This window comes from Triturus cristatus, chromosome 2_2, assembly GCF_964204655.1.
Source record: "Triturus cristatus chromosome 2_2, aTriCri1.1, whole genome shotgun sequence".
NCBI classification, from domain to species: domain Eukaryota; kingdom Metazoa; phylum Chordata; class Amphibia; order Caudata; family Salamandridae; genus Triturus; species Triturus cristatus.
Genome location: NC_140582.1, coordinates 862,728,191 through 862,752,732, shown reverse-complemented (window position 1 = coordinate 862,752,732; position 24,542 = coordinate 862,728,191).

Below are 24,542 nucleotides of genomic sequence, written 5' to 3'. Positions count from 1 at the left end.
AGAGGGCGCACAGCGGAATGGCTGCCTCCTGAGACAGCTCCGCCGGACGGGGAACGAAAATGGCGCAAAAAGCATGACAGAGGAAGCGCCGCGGCCAGAAACACATCGCAGCAATGATCGGAAGCTGCCCTTCACAGAAGGGGGTTGAGAGGGTCGATCGAGAGCCCCGCTTTCCCTGAAAAAACGGACTCCGAAGCTTCCGGGCGTGCGAGGCTAACGGCTCCCAAGATGGCGGCGCCCACCGACACGAAGACGCGCTCTGGGTGGCGTCGGCATTGCCGATAAGGAAGGACGCTGGTGAGGGACGCGGTCGCCGCCTGGACACTACAAGCTCACTCCTGATACGTTGCGGGAGCCCCGGGGGCACAGGCACGGACTGCGGTGCGCGGAGGGGGCCCCGTGAGAGCCTCCATGCTGGCCGCCTGCCCGATTGACCGCGGAGGAGGCGAGGGCTCGGCGACGGTGTGACCGCATCGGCGGAGGTACATAACGCTGAGCTGCGGCGGGGGCTGCGAGAGCGGAGAGGTGAGGAGACTGCTGGGGCCCCCGTTGCGGGACCGAGGAGCGCCTCGCCGGCCAATAGGGAGGACATCTGCTGCAGGCTGGCCTCGTGAGCATGGTGGACCCGGGCGGTGGAGAGATCCACGTGCGCTGCGCCCAAGACCGGCACATATAGAGCCCAGCGGATGGCGGTGAGCGTGTGAGACTGCTGGCGGAACGGAGATAGCTGGGCCACGTACCGAACGCAACTGCGCTGAATGGCGGCACTGGGACCCATGCGGGACGAATGGCTGGAATGAGGAGCTGAACGACGGAACCATTGCAGAGAGCTGTGAGCCTGCCGTTCGGCTGTGACACCCCCGAACTCCGTCTGCGGAGGGCCCGATAGGTGATCTTAGTCGGCGGGGCCCAGGGGGCCCAGCGGCGCACTCGGACACTATGGGAAAGCCGGAGAAGACACAAACGAAGCTCCCCTTTGAAACCAAGCGCCAGACCAAAGGCGCCACTCTGCCACCAGACGACGCAACGGGGGCTGACGACACAACGCCACAGGGCATGGCGGAGGCGCTGAGGGCCATCCAACAGAGCTTACAGGACATACATGGTAAACTTGATACCATCACACTGCGTGTCGACAACATGGCGGCGAAGCTGGATGCGCACGGAGAGCGGCTAACGGAGGCAGAGACCCGAATCGGGGCACTGGAGGACGCCTCCCAAACCACCACTCAAAAATATACGGAGGCTGAGAGACTGCTGGAGGCGATGAGGCAAAAGACGGAGGATTTGGAAGCGCGCTCAAGACGCAATAATGTGAGAATCACGGGGATTCCGGAATCTACCAACACGGGCCGGATGGAAACGTATGTTGAGGAGCTGATTAAGGACGTTGTGGGCGCGGAGCACCTGTCCCCAATGTTCCTCATTGAGCGAGCGCACAGGTCGCTGGCTCCAAGACCAAAGCCTGGGGCACCCCCGCGGCCCATAGTCGCCAGAGTCCTCAACTACAGGGACCGTGATGTTGTCCTTCGAATAGCGCGTGAGAAACAGCAGATCACGCACCAAGGAAACAAACTGGCATTCTACCCGGACTTCACCCTCACAGTCCAACAAGCGCGGAAAGAGTTCAATCCGGTAAAGAAAAAGCTTCGTGATATGGGGGTTGACTACGCCATGCTCTACCCTGCCCGGTTGCGGATAACGCACGACGGACGTGCGGTACTGTGCCACTCGCCCCGAGAGGCGTCTGAACTTATCAAAAAAATCGGAGCTAAGCGCAAAGAGAGACGGAGAGTTGAGGAAGCCACGGACGCTGACTAAATTATTGTGCACAAGGACCACCGAGGACCGGCGCAGCTGCTCTACACCACGTGCTGAACACGCGACCTCGACGGGGTGAATAACGGAGGGCGACAGGGCAGACGAGGAGACTTCCACCATGGCACAGACTGCGAGTGCATTTGCTGTGAATGACCACGCCGGGGCCTCTGAAGGGCTGGACGCCGGTAAAACTGCTACTATACAAGTCGGGGTGGTGCTGCAGGAGCTCCTGATCGCGGAAGCTCGGGGGTAGGATTCCCCTATCGGACAGAGACCGCACACAGTTGGAAACAGCCGCTCCCTGAGGGGAAGGCGTTCGTTATGTCTGGGATGGCAGACAAACCACCCAGATGAACAGCGTGAGAAATGAGCCCTGACTGCCAGGACTATACCATAGGTATGTGGGTCAGGTGCGGGTGGAGGGAGGAGCGGATGGCTGGGAAAAAGACTCTCTGCTAGCAGGACAGTAATGCTACAAATGGGACGCTGTGAACGTTGCTGAGACTGCGACGGACCCTGGGGAGGGTCGATACGATGCTTACATAGATGTGGGATCCTTGGGGTCCTGAACAGGGATTTGTCCCCGTCCACATCCATTAAGTTGGATGGAGAGGTGTGTTCTAGGCGGTCCCCCAACGAGGGAGATCCCCGAATCCAGTTATCTTAATGTTTGACATTAGTTATGGGGTATGTCTTTGGCATAGTTGGGGTGCTGAAGTGGGTGGGGGGAAGCGGGATACGATTGGGAAGTTGCAATGTTGGTCACTGTGCATGAGACGCATCGCTGAATTCCGAGTAAATTTGCTCAGGCAACTGAGGGTCCATACCCACTGCGACAGCTATAGGGACGCGCCCGCTAGGTGTAAGGGTGATTGCTGTATACCTGCTACTGCTAGGAGATGGCTGATAGCGGAGTAGGTGCGAGATTGCTTCGATTAATCACATGGAATGTCCGAGGGCTTGGTAACCCCAAGAAAATCAGGCAAACACTGGCATACCTGGACAGACAGCGCGTAGATATTGCACTCATACAGGAGACACACTGCGCACCGTCACGCCGAGTTAATGTGGGCCGTAGGTGGGCTGAGTCCGTACACTATTCCTCTTACTCCTCCTATGCACGGGGGGTGATGGTATTGATAAAAAAAGGGCTGAAATATACCATTGAGTCGGTTGAGAAGGATGACATGGGACGGTTTGTTATTCTGACTGGTCTCCTGCGGAGACAGAGACTGGCTGTGGTGAATGTCTACGGGCCTAACGTGGACGATCCGCAGTTCTACCAATCGCTGTGGAGCAAACTGCGCGACCTCCAGGCTCCCCATGTGGTGTGGGGTGGAGACTTTAATATTGCGCTCTGCGATGACTTTGACCGCTCTGGGGCGACAGCGGAGCCACATAGGCACGCCCTCCATGTCCTACAGGACATAATGGTTGATAAGGCGCTTACTGATATTTGGAGGCATAGACATCCGGATGACCTAGAAGCCACTCATGTGACTACGTCGCGCGGTAGCTGGTCCCGTATAGACTACTGGCTGGTCTCGGGCGACGTTGCACGATGGACAAGGGAGGTTCGTCACCTGCCTAGAACGCTATCCGATCATAGCCCGGTGCTCCTCGCCTTGGAGCTCCCGGACTACACGCCACCTCCGTTCAGTTGGAGATTCAATGCTAAAGCACTCATAGACCCCCTGTACACTGATACCATCGGGCAGGCGATACAGGAATACTTTGACAATAACGCGCCTACAGCGACCGACCCGGGAGTGCTCTGGGAGGCCTGCAAGGCTACTATACGCGGCGTCTGCATAAGCACCAATGCAGGCATACTTAAAGACATCCGACGGCAAATCGGAGACAAAGAGGATAAACTCCGAGTCCTAGAACGTGACTACGAACGCACACAAAATGCTCGGCTACTGGGGGACATTCGGACTACACTGTCCGAATTTCAGAGCCTCGCGGACGATGAAATTAAATATACCATGAAACGACAGATTGCAAGGGCCTATGGGGAGGGCGGCAGACCAGGAGGGCGACTGGCGGCTAAAATATGTGAGGGACGTGCGCCGCAGAACATACAGGTGATCCGTGGACGGTGGGGGGAACGATATTATGGCGAGCAAGAAATACTGGGGGAATTTATGGATGCATACGGAGAGCTGTATGCCTCCAGGCCTACGGCCGCTGAGGCTGAAATCGGGGAGTACCTCGAAGACGTGGCGATAGCGTGGCTATCGGACACACATCGCGAATATCTATCCCAACCTATCACAGTAGAGGAGGTCACGGAAATAATTAAGTCACTGCCGAATGGTAAGGCTCCGGGCCCCGATGGCTTTACATGCGAATTTCATAAGGCGTTTGTTGACCAGCTGGCCCCCCGTCTAGTGGAAATGTATGGAAACGCACATGAGCAACAACGACTGCCGCCCACATTGCGGGAAGCAATACTACTGGCCCTCCTCAAGCCACAGAAAGATCCGGAGCTTTGTGACTCCTATAGACCACTGTCCCTCATAAACGTGGATAACAAGATCTTAGCTAAATTGCTTGCTGCACGTCTGAACCCGCTGATGCCCAGACTGATCTTGCCTGACCAGTCTGGATTCATACCAGAACGCTCCACTGCTCACAATACGCGGACACTATTTGCGCTTGCGCATTACTTAACACCTGAGACGAAGGCGGCGGCGGTCTTCCTAGACGCAGCCAAGGCCTTTGATTCTCTAGAATGGAAATATATGACTAAGGTGTTGCGGAGGATGGGATTCCCACTTGCGTTCCTTCAATGGATCCACTTGCTATATGATGCACCTGTGGCGAGGATTAGGGTGAATAACTATATTTCAGACACCATTGATATACGGAGAGGGACGAGACAGGGATGCCCGCTGTCCCCTCTTTTGTTTGCTATAGCACTGGAGCCGCTCGCCTGCAAGATAAGACAGGGACATCATTATTCGGCCCTGCAGTTTCCGCAACGGCCGTTGCACATCTCCCTGTACGCAGATGATATGCTACTCTACGTGAGGGACCCACAGACCAATCTGAATCCACTTTTGAGGGAATACATAAAATTTGCACGTAAATCTGGGGTCACCATAAATTGGGCCAAATCCCTGATTATTCCCTTGACTGATACCACGCACCCGCACCCCATAGATTATCCCTTGGAGTGGAAAACGGACCCGATAAAATATTTGGGGGTATGGTTTCACAGGGACCCGGAAATTGTTATCAGGTCTAACTACGGGACGGCGATTGACACACTGGAGGAGAGGGTGGGAAGATGGATTCAGCTGCCTTTATCGCTGGCTGACCGTATTGCTATCGTCAAGATGGTGCTCCTGCCGAAGTTACTTTACCTGTTCACTAACATCCCTATACACCCCCCAATGGAGGTGTTCCGCAGGATTACCTCGTTGGTCCTCCGGCTTGTTTGGGCGGGAAAGACGGCCAGGGTGGAGATGCGGACACTCACGCTACCGTACAGTCAAGGAGGGTTCGGGGTCCCAGACTTCTATCATTATTACCTCTGTGCGCAGGCACAGTACGCACACTACTGGTACCACAGGATCCCATTTCTCACCCACACTGCGATAGAAGAGGGGGATGCGCTGCCTGTCCCACTCGAGGCGATTATCACCCATCGTAGGCCGCCACTGCATACGCAAGACATAAACACCATTGACACAACGAACAAAGCATGGCATACCATGGGCAGACTGGCCAATAAACTGCCGCTGTATGCCCCGGCGCTCAGGCTCCAATGGCATCCGGCTATATCGGTAACGCAAGAAAGAGTGGGATTGGACTTGCTGCGGCAGGTAGGCATTGACACAGTAGGAGATTTGTACGATAACGGGACTTTTAAAACACTTGAACATCTCACATTCATTAGTAACATGTCTACGCTATTTCGCTTCAATTATTACCGGCTGCAAAGAGCCGTGAAGGAACTGTATCCAGATTACCCGTTGGAACCGAAAGAGCTGACTGCGTTGCAATGGCTGATCACCACACCTGCTAAACGACACCTGGTGTCTACACTCTATACAAAACTACAGGGGGACATAGCGGGGAACACGCATACCTCAATGGAGAAATGGAAGAGCTGTCTAGATACACAGCTAACAGAGGAAGAGTGGACGGTTGCCTGCACCCTGACGGGAATGCTGACGCCCAATGGCAATCTCTGCATACTACATTTCAAATACCTGCACCAAACATACTACACACCGGCTAGGCTACACCGTTATGGGCTGCGTGGGGATGCTAGATGCGAGCGATGTGGGGCTGATGGTGCAGATTTTATACATCTGGCGTGGTCGTGTGAGGCGGTGGGGAGATACTGGGAGCAGGTGACGAGATTGCTGGGGGCCATGGTGGGAAGTGAGGTGCGCTGTGAGGCTAAGACCTGTCTGCTAGGGTTGCTGCCCGAGATACGGGCCCTAAAGCGCAGATTTTGCATGATTGCATTACTAATGGCCAAAAGAAGAGTATCGCTCTGTTGGTATGGAAAGAAGGTCCCAAAACTGAAAGACTGGCTCACGGACCTAACGTACTGTAGGGATACCCTGAGGACCTACGAAGAGGAGCTCCCTGCTGGATCAACACCCAGAGACTACTGGGTATATTTAACTCAATATCTGCAAAGTGTTTCCGTAGAATCACCAAGCGATTAACATATGAGTGGAAGGGTGGTGGGGGTGGAGGACCTCTGGTTAAGACACAAACCAATGATTCGGATGAAGGATGCTGTTGTGCTGTGACCGAAATGTTTTGGTTATTGTTCGATTGTAAACAATTACAAATGCCAATAAAAAAAAAAAAAAAAAAAAAGATAAGTTGTTGATTAAGAGATCATTTTTGGCCCAGAGAATTACATGCAGAGTAGAGGCTGAAGGGATTAAAAGTACCGTGAGAGCCCATAGTTTGGTAAAAAACTCGGAGGGAATGGAGCCGTATCTTTATCTCATGCACAACGCCCAGGATAGATTTTTAATGTCCCGTTTTAGGCTCAATCTTTTACCATAATTACTGGCTGATCCACCAGGTTTTATATTTCCGATTGAGCAGAAGGGTGCCTGCGGCTGCGACAATAGGTCTCCGCAGGACACCCTTCATTTTGTATTCCTGTGTCCTTTTTATTCAATGCCTAGGCGCAGATTTCTGGTAGAAATTTTAAAGCGCGCTAAATTAGCACATGCCAAAGATGCACTAATTTTTTTGCAAAAAGCTGCTGATCCCCTGACACTATGTAGTATTATGAACTTTATTAGAGTTGCGATGCGATTAAGGGCAACTACAGAGATATTCTGATTGTAATTATCTCAATTGAAATGTTTTATTTAGCCTCCCTTTCATCATATATGGAGTAACAGTCAGGATTCTGATAGCGATTTAATTGTATTTTTAACTGTTTGTATATATGTGCTTTTATGATGTTTTTTAATCATCGAATAAAGATTGACTGACAAGTACTACTTCCTACATTCATAAACATTCCAAGAAGTACACCTGGAAGGCTGTACCATACACAGGTTTCTAGGCGTACTTCTTATAATATCATGTGACTATCCCCACGTGATGCTTTTCCCTCTTTACAGAGATCTCCATGGAGGAGAATTCCTCATAAGAGGCCGAAGAAGAGCTCCTGTGTAAATGCACTGTTTTGTTCTGCAGGGAAAATATTTTTCCCCATGGACAAAGGCCTTCCTCGGAAGAGTTCCTCTGCACCCAGACCAAATGTGGGGGTAATGTATTACCTTTCCACGACTGGAAAGGGAATTACTCCAGTTTAGTGCAGAAGTAAATCTTCAGCCGTTTCCAGGGTGGAAAGAAGACAGAGTTTAGGAATTTCCAGAAATGTAAATGTTTGTGCAAACCATGCCTCTTCCCAGCGTGAAAAGGTGACGAAAAATAAATTCGAACATGTAATCGTATCAAAGTAGGTGAAATTAATAAAGCGCAAGTGTTGGTTTAGCCGAAGGTTGTGAATGTGATGACAAACAAGTGAAACCCATATCGTGCAAAAATTCGTCAAAATTCAGGACAAAAATGCAGGACAGGAGGTCAAAATTCAGGACAAAACTTCGGGACAAAAGGTAAGTTTTACAGACCCATCAGAGGAGGTTGCACAATAGAATATAATTAAGCCCATCCATATCCAAACATATTCAATCATTTGCAAACCTATCCATCATGTACCCTTCCATCCATCATTTCACTCATCCATCCCTCCATCCACCCTTTCACTCATCCATCCATTACCCATCCATCCATCCACCCTTTCATCCTATCCATCGGTACACTCATCCATCCACTCTTAAACCCATCCATCCATTCACTCATTTATCCAGGCTTTTAGCCTTTCACCCATCCTTTCACCTTCTCATCCATCCACCTAGTCACTCATCCTTCCACCCATTCACCCTTTCAGTCATCCATCCATCCTCCCTTTCTCTCTCCATTGACCCTTTCACTTAGCCATCCTTCCTTCCACCTATCCATCTACTCATCCACTCATGAATCCATCGATTGACCCTATCACTCATCCATCCACCCTTTCATTCCTTCACTGATCTAGCCATCCATTTGCCTATCTACCCTCCCTTTCACTCACTCATTCATCCTTACATCCACCCTTTCACTCATCCGTCCATCTATTCACCCTTTCACTTATCAATTCATTAATCCATCCATTATTTCACTCATCCATCCACCCATTTACTTGCCCATTATCCACTGCTTCACTTATCCATCCATCCTTTTACTCATCCATCCACCCTTTTACCCATCCATCTACCTGTCCACCCATACATCCATCTTTTTACCTTTTCTCTCATCCATCCTTCGACTCACTCATCCATCCATCCTTTCTCTAATTATCCAACCATGCACACTTGCATTCATCCATTCACCCTTTCACTAATCTATCCAGCCATCCACCCATCCCTTCACTTACTCACTCACCCACATTTTCATATCAATTATGAGCTGAGCCTTTGTCTGCAGAGTTGCAGACAAAAGAGGCCTATCAAGAATTTCACCCTGGCTGTAGTTCATACAGCAAGGGGTGGGGGGGCTCACTATGCCCCTGTACATAGGCAATCTGAGTCATAAGTGATGCACAGTGCCAGGCCATGAGGAGCTGTGACATGGTGTTGATTCCAGGGCTTTAAGTTCGATGAAAAAACTGGGGGTCTCTCCAAAGGGGGTGTTCAATGTAATTAAGGGTGTGGCTTAAAACACCTAAGCTAAAAATCTGTGCTTAGTTTAGTGTTCCTCCCAACTGGTATTTTGGCTCTTCTGTCATTGTATCTAGATATAAAGCAACAAGTAATGTTACACCTGCAACAAGCCAGAACTATTGGCTTTGTCAATGGTTTTTAGTTGCATAAAATAAAAAAGTAGCAATCATGGCTTCCTTGAAGATAATTTTGAAAATGCATCAGTTCTAAAATGAGGAGACTGTGAAAGAACGCTTGCCACTTCTTTTTACCTTCTTTCACCAGCTTCTTTTCTTGAACTGGATTCTCATGTAGCAGCATTGGCGTTTTTTGCACATTTCTTCTGTCTGACAGAATGCCCTTCCCTAGACAAAGGCTGGGGAGGCCCATCACATGCTTTGCAGCCCAGACTGGTGCATTGTCATTCTGTATGTGGCAATCAGCCAGCATACAGAATGACAATGGGCGGGTGGGTCTGCTCTTGTGCTCAGAGGATGAGTGTGAGGCGACCCCATCATGGAGCTGAGGCTTCATGCAGGGAACAGTGCTGTTTCCTGCAATGCCCAAAATTACGGACGGTCCGTGAAATTTACGGAAGGCTGGTCATCCTAGGTAAAACTAAAGTCTAAGTAATATACAGGAAATTTATTTTTTGGCACACCTATTCATGTTTTAACTTGCTCGAGCACAGTAGAAGACTTTCCGCACGGATCCTTTTTTTAAAACTTGCGTACCATCTCAGACTTGTAAGAGCATGCACTGAAGCAAACTGACTGACCTTTGCATAGTTATTGTTTTGACACGATACAATTTGCTGGACATGAACTCATTTGTATGCTTAATTTCCTGTTGGATGGTATGATCCTGGGTGAAATGATGGACAGCATTGTTGTGGCAGTGTTGTAAGGTATGCACGTTAAATGGAAATTACAGGCAGTAGCCGCATCAGAGAAAGTCCTTTACACTACTCGATTGTTTTAGTTGAATGGGTCTGTCCTTTTTGCCTACACATTATTTTGTTCCTGGGGGATGATGATGACCTCTAATAGAAGTATTTGAGAATGTCTTGCTTTTGGAGATTGATTAATATTGCTGGTATGTTAGTATCACGACTCTTGTTTGGTTGTTTACATTTTAGGAAACTACCCCTGATGAAGGGCTGGTCCTGAAATGCCTTAGGCTCAATTAATGGACTGCATTAACATGGATATCTGTTGAACTTCTAATAGTGTGACTCTTGAACACTAGTTGCGTTAGTGGAACGCTATGAGAATTAAAATAATATTGGATATAGGCATTGATTCATCTGTATCATTTGAAAGAAAGATTATAGAAACAGAGTGTGGCGTGATGGGTGGGGACGTTTTTCCATTCTAGGAAGACGATATTTCAGTTGTGTTAATATTGTCCTATGAGCCTTCCAATTGGAAAAGATGAATATATAGGAGTATGTGCCTTATAAAATATTTTAAGCCACTGGTGAACGAACCCACGCTGATAGTGCCTACAGGGGCAAGACCTGTCGTATATATGACCTTGACTGGGCCATCGATATCTGCACTGGATGCACCCAGTTGGCCTCTTCTTTACGACGGATGAGACAAACTTCTAGAGAATTTAAGTCTGTCCTATTCCCACACCCTTAACTGGTAAAGCTTCAGGGAGTAGCAGTGTGTGTGGGCCTGATTCTCAAAGGTAAACTGAAACAAAAGTCTAACTGTACAAATTTCGGTATTCATAAAGGGCATTTACGAGTAGTAAAGTTAGACTTTTGTCTCAGTGAACTTAAGTTTTGGTCTTAAATTTAATCTTTTGGTCTCAGATAAACTTAAGACCAAAAGTTAAGTTTAACTGAGACAAAAGTCTAACTTTTCTACACATAAATGCCCTTTGTGAATACTGAAAGTCGTAAAGTTAGACTTTCGTCTCAGTTTACTTTTGTGAATCAGGCTCTTTGTGTCTCAACTGATCCAAGCAATTAGTAAGGTGACTGAAAGGGCTGTTGAAACACAACAACAGGTGTCCAAATTGCAGAAGGAGTTGACGATGCTGAAAGTTGTGGTGGCCGCACTTGAAGCCCAACCGCAGAAGTTGAAGATGTGGACGGAGGACGTGAAGGGTTAGTCCTATAGATGTAATCTGAGATTTGTGGGGTTCTCTGAAAAGGCAGAAGGCAATTCTCCAGAACTGTTCCAGAAGGGATGGCTTAAAGCGGCACTCCCAGACATAGGCCTTTCACAGCTGATTGAAGTGGAGCAGGTCAATAGTTTGTTGGCCCCACCGCCACCAGCGGGGGCAACCCGAGGACCATTATAGCAAAGATCCTCAATTAAAGAGATCGGGAGGACATCTTACAGGAGGTGCGTTAGAAGGGTGACCCTTGTTTTGAGAACCATGTTATACGCATCTTCCCAGACTTTACACAAACTGTCCAGCAACAGAGGCCGTCATTTAGTGGTGTTAAGCAAAAGTCAAAAGCAATGGACTTACTTATATGCTGTTTTACGCTGCTAAAAGGAAAGTGATACATGATGGCTGCTCACACTTCTTCTCGAAATTGGAGGATGTCTGGTACTGGCTAGAAATCCGGGGTGATGACCGAATCGCAGCTCCGGTCGTGGGGGACTTCCGTGTCTGGGCCCGGTTGGGACGACGGACTGGGTCCGTGTCGAGGAAGAGAATCAGATGTAGACAACAATCTATGTCCGGACCATAGGTGGTGGCGCACCGGGGTGGAATCGGTCACCTCTGCTGATAGTGGTTTGGACTTGGTGGAGGGGACGCAGGTTCCTGAGACAGAGCGAAACTTGGTCTAACCAACAGGGCCTCATTGAGCCATCCACCAGGAGGTGCACAGATGTCAGGTTTGGGGGGAGAGGAGACCTACTCCTGAGTTAGGTGCTTGGTGGACAAGGTGCTGTACATTGTTGGCTCAGGCTCTGCCCCACTGAAACAGACAGTTCGGACATCAGCCTTTCTTGGGCCATGTATGGGGACAAAATTCCTTCGTAGAGCAATGTGGGTATCCAGGAGAGGGACCAATGGGCGGGCTCTGGCCACAGTTGAGACCTCCCCTTCTTGTTTATGGTTGTTGTGTTGTGACTGTATTGTGTGGAGAGAGTGTGTGGGACCTGTAGGGATGCCAGAGGGGTTAGATTGTGGCTCGGATTGCTATCTGGTTTACCTCCGGCCATACTTCACCCCTGGGATATATTCTACCAGTTGGGAAGAGGAGTGTAGGTTCTATCGCTCATTGACATAGACACAAGTGTTCCTTGTTCTTTTGCAGGTGGGCGAATACAGAAATATGGCTGGGGAGACGCTAGTTAAGTTCAGGTGTTTTTTCCCGGGGAGGAGGGTTGCATGGTGATTGTTGGGTATGGTTTATTTCCTTGCAGCATGTACTGAATCTTGTTCTGGTCAGTGGTGTGCTGGGGGATGGATTGGAGGGCGGGTGGTGGGGGCTCAGAGGGAGGCAGGTTCTTGGACCCGTGATGTTTGTCAAACCATGATGAGAGGGCCCACGCGCTTTCCCACATGGAATGTGAGAGGACTGAATTAATATGGGCTCACAATTTGAACCACAGCGCCTGCGGCAGGTTAGCCCTGCACCATGTGATTCTGGGCAATAGCTCACTTAATCTTCCCCATGGCCCCCAGTGTCTTGAGACCCTTAGAGGTAATTAGTTTGCGCTTTACCAAACAAAAAAAAAAAATAACAGGTGAAGATGGCCCCAATCTGCAGAAAGAATTCCTGGAGGGACTGGAAATGGAGGATGACCTCCTCAAACTAATAATCATGGGAGTTGTAGGCTGCTTGCAGGTACCCCTTCATAGTGATCCAGATCGCACAGGCATGGGAAAAGGCGGTCACCCATGTTTTGTAGAGCACACCCTATGCTAAGCTTCTTCCCATATGGTGACTACGCTCATTTATGTGCATCCTCCACTCCATGGATGGAGATTGTCAGAGGGTGGGAGAACTGTTTTTGAATGACTCTTTCGTGACGCTGGCGGTTGTGGGTCACTTTCTGGAGTGGATCCAGAGCAGTTTCGTGTCCCGCACTGCCTGTGAGATATGGACAACTTTCCCCAAGGAACCCAGCGTCTCCCATGTCCTAACAATGACACTAGACCCATGTTCGAGCATGGGCCTCATTTCCTTGTTGTACACTGCCCGGAATGGCGACAGGCAGACAGACATAACGGCCGCCTGCGACCTTGAAGTCCCCCTGGCAGACGAGGTATGAAATCATACTAGGACACAGGTGCAAGAAGTAGCCAGTGACACCAGGTTTAAGCTGACACAGTTCTATTACCTCCAGAAGCCTACCTAATGCCGCAGCGGCTACACAGGGTCTACCCAACATGTTCGGCAGGTCCCCCTGCTGATTTCATTCATGGTACGTGGAGGTGCCGTGCAGTGAGAACCTTCTGGGAGGAACTTCTATGAGAGGAGAAATTTATAACAGGATATAGGGCTGAACTGACAATATGCCATTGTATATGGTGGAGCTCCTAGGAAAGGACAGAGGGAAATAGGCCCAGAGTACGGCTCAGCTCCCAGATTGATCAGTCACATTCAAAAACCAAAGCCACCTTGCCACCTTCTTCCACCGCAAGATCACCGACATCCAGGATTGCTTCAACTCCGACCCCCCCGCACCCACCACCGAGTCCACCACCCCTGCGACTACCACTCGCACCAGTCGCCTGACCGTCTGGTCCAGCGTCAGCGACGAAGACACCATCAAAACCATGAACTCCACCCTCTCCGGATCCCCATCGGACCCCTGCCCTCACCACGTCTTCAACAAAGCCAGCGCAACCATCGCGCCCCACCTCCGGAAAACAATCAACTGTTCCTTCAAGAGAGCAACCTTCCCAGAAAGCTGGAAGCACGCCAAGATCAACGCCCTTCTGAAGAAGCCCAAGGCGGACCCGAAGGACCTCAAGAACTTCCGGCCCATCTCCCGGCTCCCTTTCCCGGCAAAAGTGACCGAGAAGATTGTCAACAAACAGCTGACCCACTACCTCGAAGTTAACAACATCCTGGACCCTTCCCAATTCGGTTTTCGCAGCAACCACAGCACCGAGACCGCCCTCATCGCCGCCACTGACGACATCCGGACCCTGATGGACAAAGGAGAAACAGCCGCCCTCATCCTCCTGGACCTATCAGCAGCCTTTGACACGGTCTGCCACCGCACCCTATCAGCACGCCTCCATGACGCCGGTATCCAAGAGAAGGCCCTGGCCTGGACCACATCCTTCCTCTCCGGCAGAACCCAGAGCGTCCGCCTCCCACCCTTCCGCTCCAAAACCACCGAGATCATCTGTGGCGTCCCACAGGGATCCTCCCTCAGCCCGACGCTGTTCAATATCTACATGGCCCCCCTCGCCCACGTCGCATGACAACATAACCTCAACATCATCTCCTACGCCGACGACACCCAGCTGATCATATCCCTCACCGAAGATCCCCACACCGCCAAAGCTAACCTCCACAGAGGAATGAAGGCCGCAGCCGACTGGATGAAGGACAGCAGACTGAAGCTGAACTCAGACAAGACAGAGGTCCTCATTCTCGGACCCACCCCATCAGCCTGGGACGACTCTTGATGGCCCACGTCACTAGGCACAGCCCCGGAACCCACGGACCACGCACGCAACCTGGGGGTCATCCTCAACTCCACTCTCTCCATGACCAGGCAAGTCAACGCCGTCTCCACGTCCTGCTTCAACACCCTCCGTATGCTCCACAGGATCTTCAAATGGATCCCCCTCGACACGAGAAAAACCGTTACCCAGGCCCTCATCACCAACAGACTCGACTACGGGAACGCCCTCTACTCAAGAACTACAAACAAGCTCCTGAGATGACTCCAACGCATCCAGAACACCTCGGCCCGACTCATCCTCGACGTCCCCCGCCGCAGCCACATCACACTCCACCTGAGAGGCCTGCACTGGCTCCCCGTCAACAAAAGGATCACCTTCAAGCTCCTGATCCACGCACACAAAGCACTGCACAACACCGGACCCACGTACCTCAACAACCGACTCAGCTTCCACACCCCCACCCGAAGCCTCCGCTCAGCCAACCTCGCCCTCGCCACAGTCCCTCGCATCCGAAAAACCACCGCCGGCGGCAGATCCTTCTCCTACCTCACCGCCAACACCTGGAACACTCTCCCCACCATCCTAAGACAGACCCAGGACCTGCTGGCCTTCAGAAGACTCCTCAAGACCTGGCTCTTCGACCAGTAGCACCCCCCCTCCCCAGCACCTTGAGACCCTCTCGGGGATGTAGCGCGCTTTACAAATGCAGTGATTGATTGATTGATTGAAGCCCATCAATTAGAAATAGCACTTTGCTCTAGCAAATCAGACAGTAACAGGTCGACAGTAATGAGGGTAGATATTTACAATGCCACAAGGGACTCTTGTATACAATACGTGGGACCAGGCGCGCAACTGCCATATGGCAGAAAGGACTTCAGCACCTCCCTGTCGTGTGTCTCAGCCCAGGCAGATGCTGCTTGAGCTGCTGTGGGCTCGGCTGGTCAGTGTCTGAAATCTTGTCTTTGGCACGCCCGAGTTGTTCATAGGTCTTTAAAGGCCATTTGCAAATTTCCATATCTTTGTAAACTGGTTAGCAAGACTTACTTTTTATTCTGGTTACAGTACCCCTAGTACCCCACTCTGCCTATTCCTTACATTTGTATTTAACTTTTACTGCTGTAGAGTGAGAATGCATTTCATGAAAAGGAATATAAAGTAGGGTTGCCAAAAGAAAAATACCAGCCATTTCTTGTTTAAAGAGCCTGCAAAGGCCTCGTCTTGAGAATGATAGGGGTATAAACAAAATAGTATGTATTCATTTGTTATGTGACTTTTCTGTCTTAGTTCCCTTAAATTATCAATCATGGATCATTGAGGCAGCCCTAGAACACAATTAAAAATGCTTTCTATTCCTATTTACTGTTCCAAGTATACACAGATAAGTGCTGAAAATAGGCTTTAGGTGACTGCTTATTTTTGTACAGCCTGGGACATCAGTATAATGAGCTGGCAACCCTAATCACAAGACTGGAAGTTTGTTGCAGGATGATGAGCACAATATTTATCTCCTCCTCCCTCGATCCCTGAACAGAGCCGTCTGGGAACGTAAACCAGCCTTGGCAATGGACCGGCCGCTGGGGAAGGGGGCAGGGTGGGCACTGCTGCACAACCGGCCGTCTGTACCAAAACCAGCCCCCACTGGTCTAAAACCGGCCCCCGCCCTTCTGGCCCACTGAGTAAATGCCCGGTGCCCGCTACGGCCATTCCGGCCCTGACCCTGAATAATGCCATAATAGTTATAGTTTAATTTATATCTGAAACCCTACGCCACCCCTCAATAAAATTCAGAGTTACTTCAAGTGTCTGGGAATGCGCCCTGCATTCAGACAGCTCACTACTCATTCTTGCCCTTCATTTTCACACTCACTCTGCACTCACAGCGATCACAATGCACTTGCACTGACCACTATACCCTCACACCATTCACTCTGCACTCACAGAGATCACAATGCACTCACACTGATCACCATGCACTCACACCATTCACCCTGCACTCTCAGTGGCCACACTGCACTGATGCCACTCGCCATGAACTCACACCGTTCTCCCTCCACTTTTTCTACGGTTACATACACCGCTCACTCTGCATTAACAGTGTTCAATCTGCACTCACAATGCACTTGCGCTCTTCACACCATACCTCACCCTGCAGTCACACATGCACACTACTCACCCTGCACTTGTGACATTTTACTCGCCTGTCCCCCTCACTGCTCATCTGCAATCTCACTCAAACAAGCCCCTCATCAACCATACATTCATTCATCCCACTCTGCACTTATATCCGCACCCAAATCCATATGGTCACCTCACTCACCCTGCAGTCACTCCTCTCACCCTACTCTAAAACTGTTGCATCGCTCACCCTGCACTCACATGGGCACTCCTGTCACCCACACAGTGCAGAGGGTTAATGTGCCTGCAGTAAAGAACGTGTACCATGCAGATGCAGATCACAGAACTGGGTGTGAGTAAACTGCGAGTAGCCCTATAAATAAAATGAAATGCTTGTCAGAAATTTATGGAGAAGGAGGAAATGGGGGAGAGGATGCCAAAAAAGACTGTTGCACCATTTGCGACCAGTGCTAGGGCCAGCCCTGGCTGGGAGTCTTAGCCCCTCCCCCAAGTTCGGGTCTAGTTGCGCCCCTGTGTGGGACTACAAGTTCATGACCTCTGCTCTCCATGAGTCATGTTAAAATCAGTCCAGTGCTTCTATCACACATTTCAAAATGGTGCAAGAACTAATCCCAGTACAGCACCATGGACCTCATGCAATTAAACTCATTTGAAGAAACAGGGGCTTAACACCATTCTCCATGGTGCGGGTGGGGCTCAAGTTCCTGGTCTGGTGAGGGGGGCCCTCAGTCACCTGCCATCTCTACCCTGAAAGTCTGTCTTGGTGTTAACGCCCCCAACCTACTTGACAGGGGGGATCTCCCTTAGGGTTTGTCACGCCTCTGGACAGAAACTAACAGGATGCTAAAGAGATCTTTTACTAATGTGCAGTGTTCTTTTGGTGTTTTCCAGTGATAAATATTTGATTCTCTGCGGCTTTGATGGTGTAGTTCTACACTTGACAATGTGTATAGGCTATTAAGTACTCTGGAGCGGTCTTTCGCCAAATAAATACACACTTTTTCCATTACTTAGCTGGTAACTTCATCGCATGCAGAAATATAGAGTGTCTTTGGTTTGTTATTAATTGCTATCGCATTGTATTAAGCGTCCCCAAAGAGATAATCGTAAGACTTTGTGACTGGGAAGTTGCTTTATAGTTTCTGATGATTTTGTCCAGGTTTTGTGATACTATTTTTCCTGTATCAATTACTGTCTTAAAGCCAGTTATTTGAAACAACTGGCCAGACACATAAATCTCGATGATGTAATATCCAAAGTTAGACGTCTATCCGAGAAAGTATCACTGATCTGGTGCTATCTACATACGTCTCACCCACGTTCTTTCTCGTTATCTCTTTTTCACTTACAAAGAGTTCTACTTTTACTTCTTTTTTGTAAACCTTTTAACGTGTAATTTTTAATGTACGCTTATTTGTTAAGGCTTATTGCTGAAAACAATAAAATAAAATAAATTGAGGAAGATTGCTTCATAGCAAAGGCTTTGAATTGTACAGTCTCTGTACTAGCAACATGGTGTCCAAGTGTGTCATTGTTTACATCAGTATTGCATGCTTGTATTCTACTTCTTCACTAGAACTCTGTGGTGAAGCAACAGTAAAATAGTGAGGGTTCAACTGACAAACTGCTCCTGTTGAAAATATGTCAGATTTTCTTTTCTGAGAAGGATGGAGAAAATGTATGTAAAGAACTCTTCAACTCCAGAAGTCGTTGCAAGAAGGATTCTTTATTTAATACACCAACACAGGCTCCGGCAGGACGGAGCGCAGTAACGACTACACCTGTGAGTCATCAGCTGTCAACTGTCAGGTGACAGTTGACAGCTCAGTGCCAGTACAGGTGGTACGGTGTCCTCGCAGGGACACAAAGATGCGCAACAATTCCAGTGTCCATGCAGGGACATAATTAGTGAGATACAACACATCCTCCGAGGAGAGAGGTGGACGGGAAAAAGACAGGGAGAGGGAAAGATGAAAATGAGGTTAACCCAAATACGCCTCGAGCGAAATGGAGGATGAACCAAAAAGGGCTATTCACAAATATAATCTGAAAGTTTAACAGGTGGCAACAACCTACTACCCGCCCTGCTCATGCTGACTATAGGTGGAGTGTCCTGTGAAGGCGTTGGTGGCAACTGTCTTCTGACTCTCTCAGTGGTCTTGCGATTAAGCAACATGTCAGTGGGAGTAGAAACGGGTAGTGTGATGTTACTGTGTGCAGTAGTCTCTTTGCTGGGAAACTCGTAGTCAGACTCATCGTCTGACACTGCAATGGGTGCTTTTCTGTGTTTGTCGTCTGTGGAACACTCACTGGAGTGGTATGAGGAGGAGGTGTTGTCAGGGTTCTCAGTGGTGTGTTTGCAGGCTGAGAGTGCGGAGAAGTGCCACACCTTTCCATCACTCAAAAGTGTGGACTTGCAGTGTACCTTGCGGACAGATAAGGGTGAAGTGTATCTGTCCTGTCCCTTGCTTATGTGCCCGCTCCTTTTGACCTTGACCATGTCCCCTACCTTGAGATCCACAGGCTTGCACCAATGCTTGTGGTCGTACCTTGCCTTGCAGTTGGACTGGGCTAGCTCCAACCTTTCTTTGACTAAGTCGGGGGACCAGTGTACTCTTTTAGCCGCTTTGACCCACCCCACATTATCCTTGCACAATAGTGTTCTGCCCCGCATGAGTTCAAAAGGGCTGTGTCTGGTGGTGTTGCTTGGGGTAATGCGGTAAGCCCAAAGAGTCTTGAGTACCTCTTGTTTCCAGCCTAGATTGTTGCTGCTGGCCAACTGGACTATGCCTTTGATGACTCTGTTAAAGCGCTCAATGCCCGTTACCTGCAGGGTGGTAAACAGAGGTAGTTTTATGCTCAGCTTGGTTCTTCTGAATGTAAGTTTTGAATGTGTCAGACAAAAACTGTGGTCCGTTGTCACTGACTATCTGTTTGGGAAGACCCTCACGCGTGAAAACCTCATCTAGAAATTTGACTACGCTCAATGTGTCAGGTTTGTTGACAAACTTGAGTTCCGGCCATTTGGTAAAATGATCGATGATGACTATAACATAACACTGTTCGAAGTTTTCTGGTATGGGCCCAATGATGTCTATGCCAACCCTCTCCCATGGCATGGATGTGCTGGGAATGGGATGCAGGGGAGGTCTGAAAGTGACCTGAGTTTTATCCGAATCTTGCCATAGTGGACAATTCCTGGCCACCCTCTCTACGGCTAAACTGATACCTGGCCACCAGTAGTTGTTTTTGACCCTGTTTTGAGTTGGCCCTCGTGACACAAAGTAATTATTCTTGACCTTAGACTGCTGGGAGGTACAACTCTTCCACCCCTTAACAACAAACTGTGTTCGTGGGACAACTCGTTTTTTACCTCCCAAAAGTGTTGCAATGGTTCTGTTAATATGTTCTTGGATGGCCACCCATCAGTTACCATTTTTATGACCTGGCACAAGGCAGAATCCTTACACTGCTCAGTAAGCCATTCATCTTTTGAAATTCCATTACATGTTTCCAGTACACTGGCTATGCATGACTCTTCTTGTTCGGTTATAGGGTCACTTTCAGATAGACCTACCGGCATCCTGCTCAAAAAATCTGCTACTACATTCTTCACTCCAGGTACATATTTGATGTTGTACATATAATCAAAGAGACGCACAGACAACCTAGCTAACCTTGGTGAAGCTGCCTACAACCCCTTGGTTGTAAAAACTTTCGTTAGGGGCTTGTGGTCTGTGCATAAGGTCACCTTGCTGCCCCAAACAAATTGCCTAAAGTGTTCTAAGGCCCACACGCACGCTAGTGCTTTACGTTCTATGACCGAGAATTTCTCCTCAGCTGGGGTCCAATGCACGTTAAGCAAAAGCTATGGTGTATTCCACACCCTTGGCATCCCTCTGGGTAAGTACTGCACCTAAACCCTTTGAACTTGCGTCTGTAGTTACAAAGTTCTCCAATTTCGGGTCGAAGCCTTGTAGTGGTAAAGCGGTACACATTTCTCCTTTGAGGGTATTGAAGACAAGATTGCACTCATCTGTCCACTCAAATTTGCTTTGAAGTTTGAGTAGCTGACTTAAAACATACGTCTTGTGTGAAAAGTTTTTGATGAACTTCGAGTGAAATTCCACTAGTCCCAGGAAGGATCGCAGTTCATCCTTGTTTTTGCGCACTGGGGAACTTTTGATGGCCTGTAGAAGTTCCTTTTTAGGGCTGATGCCATCACCCGTGATTTCATGACCGAGATGAGTCACTGAATTGCATGCGAATTTGCACGTTGCATGCTCGGCGGTCAAACCTTTTTTTTCCAGGATCTCTAATACTTTGTTGACCCTAATGTTGTGATCTTCTCTGGTTTTCCCCCTCACCAGGATATCATCCTGAAACAAAAGAATTCCAGGCACTCCCTCAAAGATGTTGTTCATAAGTCTCTGAAACATTGCTGCAGCTGAGGCCAGCCCGAAAGGTACCCTGGTGAACTGGAAACACCCAAATGGCGTAATGAAGGTGGTTAGCCTTTTGCTTTCACGATGTAAGGGCACTTGGTGGTAAGCTGACTTCAAGTCAGTTGTGGAGAACCACTTAACACCCTTTGTTGTTGCTAACGTTTCACCTATTTTAGCGAGTGGAAATTGTTCAACAACTATGTTTTCGTTAAAGTCTCTCAGATCCACAGATAACCTCAATTTGCCATTGGGACGTTTAGCGACGACTAAAGGCGCAACCCACTCAGATGCTTCTACTCTTTCGATGATTCCGTCCTCAAGAAGCTTGTCTAGTTGCGCTTTCACCTCATCCCTTATCGAAAATGGGAGGTTCCTGGGTTTGTGTACAACCAGATTGGCATGCGGCTTGACTCTGATTTTATGTTGGTACCCTTTAAGAGCACCCACCTCCCCACTAAACACACTTGTGTATTTGCATAATAAGACTGGCATAGTCATCAATGTTCGAAACAACTAACACTGGGTCTGCTTTGCTTGGGTCTAGAATTATACCAAGTTTTCCTTGGTCCATCCATCCAAGTACTAAAGGACCCACTTTAGATACATACAGCTAACCAGTGGTTTCTCTTCCCTTGAACGTGAAGTCGAGCTTCCTGTATCCACACACGTCTATAGGATCACCCGTGAATTACCTTATGGTGATGTCAGTTTCATCTAGGTGCTCACCTATGCAGGGTTTGAACTTCTCTTCCCAGATTCTTTTATTGACAATGGTGTACGGAGACCCTGAATAAGCTACAATACTGATATCTACTCCACCAATGTTCATGTTGCATACTGGTTTCTTAGTCTTAGTGGTATTACTTTCATTGACTTCATACACTTGCTCGTCGTCAATGTTCAGCACAAACATGTTGACATCGTCTTCGTCAGACGTGTCTTGGACGTTTGTTTCATCTTCGTCTACGATTTTAACTGATTGTGCGTTTCTTTTATGACATGCGTTGAGGAAATGTCCAATTACACCGCGATAAGAACACCTCACACCACGTGCTGGACATTTCAAGTCATCAGCCATATGTGATGTGCTCCCACATCTGTAGCAACGCCCCTTGTTGCTGGTCTGAAATTTGTTGTATGTCGGTTTGACACCCTTCTTATTCCAGGTTTGTTTTGGGTTGTGTTTGTGCCCTATCACCTTGCCAACAGTTTCCCCTTCTTTCTTTCCTTTGTTCTCTGATAGAACTGCCTTTGCGCAGCGTCCGGTGAGCTCTGCTTTCCTTGCAATGTCTATAATGTTTTGTAGGGGATATTCGCCCTTGGCCCACAAATTGTCCTGTATACTTGAATTGGACCCTTGCATGACTATCTGGTCCCTTATAAACTCATCAGGTAGTCCCCCAAATCGACAATTGATTGCTAGATTTTTAAGTGCAGATACATAGTCATCTATAGATTCTTCCTTCCCCTGTTTCCTGTGGAAGAATTTATAGCTTTCGACACCTACACATACTGTTGGTTTGTAGTATGTATTGAGATCATCAATTGCATTTACGAAAATATCTCTCTCATTCTCAGCTCTTATTTTTTTGTTAATTGTATTGTACACTTTTACACCCCCTGCGCCAAGGCAATGCATAAGCATTTTGTATTTCTTTTCTGGTTTTAATTCCTTATCGTCTTCTAATGTAGAGATGTAATTCATAAAATATTCTCTCCACTCTTCCCACTTGAGTGAAGGTTCACCACCTGCTCTTAAGAATGTTTCTGGTGGTGAAAGGTTCCAAACATATCCTGATGCCATGTTTTTTTATTTTGATTAATTGTTATAAATAGGTAGTGTTCACATGGGAGTACTTTTATTCAACAACCTGTATATGTATAGTACGAGGGTGGAAGATAAAGTTCTTAGCTTGGTTCTATTATGCCTTTTTTTTTTGTTGCATTTACGGTAGTTTATTTTATTGTATTTCAGCTTTTTAAGTGAACAGTACCTCTGTGTGTTCCCTGATTCAGCTAGTCAGGTCGTCCGGTCTTTAGATCCTGGAGGAATGCTTCCGATGCCCTTCTGTGTTCGATGTTTATTTTTTTCCTCGATCAAAATGGTGCCGTGCAAGCGTACGTGTGACGTCACTCGTGTGCTAGACTGCTGACTGTTCCTGGTGGCTGTTTCTGCACGTCTGTCACCACCTTGCGTGCTGTGGTCGACGTAAAGATTCTGATGTCGATGACGGTTGCAGCAGTTGACGGTTGCTCGATTCGTTTGTGAGTAAACGTTTTTTAACTGTCTAACTAGAATTTCGTTCCATTCGCATTTTCAGTTGATTTCAATTTGTGAGGTAAAATTTTTTGTGATCATGACATTTGTATAAAACTCGAGCCGGTGTTTGTTTTTTAACCATGTAATTCTTTCATTTGCTCATGGTAGCTTGTCAGACTACTTTCATCAGTCGCGCGATATTACTCTTTCTGTTTTCTTTTTAACAATATATTTCCTGTACTTATCATTTCTCCTGTTTGCGCTACCGTCTTTCACAGTCTATTTTCCTGTATTAGTAACAGCACACACAGCATTCTTTTTTCTAAAAGTTCTTTAGCTGACTGACCTTTCACTTTTGTCCCGTTTTCATGTTTTCTTTGTTACTTGAAGGTTTATTCTCCTTACTTTAGTGTTTCTTATAGTGCCCGCTGGCTTCTTATGTTCCTTTTATTTTATCTTTTTCTGGTGTAGCTTTTTTTTTTCCACTTTCCATATATTCCTTTTTTGCGTTGGGTTCTTTTTGTTGGTGTTCGTCGCCACGTTGTAAAGAACTCTTCAACTCCAGAAGTCGTTGCAAGAAGGATTCTTTATTTAATACACCAACACAGGCTCCGACAGGACGGAGCGCAGTAACGACTACACCTGTGAGTCATCAGCTGTCAACTGTCAGGTGACAGTTGACAGCTCAGTGCCAGTACAGGTGGTACGGTGTCCTCGCAGGGACACAAAGAAGTGCAACAATTACAGTGTCCATGCAGGGACATAATTAGCGAGACACAACATCAAGTTAGAGAAGCGATAAACTCATTTCAGTTTTCTGGACCACTATTCACAAATTTTCCATGACGAAATCTGAGAGAAAATAGTTTTCAAACCACAGTACAGAAAAAAATTTTTTTGAAAAGTCTTACATTTTGCAAAAAGAACTATTGATGGACAGAATGCCGAACAATGTCATACATTCACCCCAGTACAGAGATATGGACCTAAATCTATAATTTTTTTGCTCACCATGCC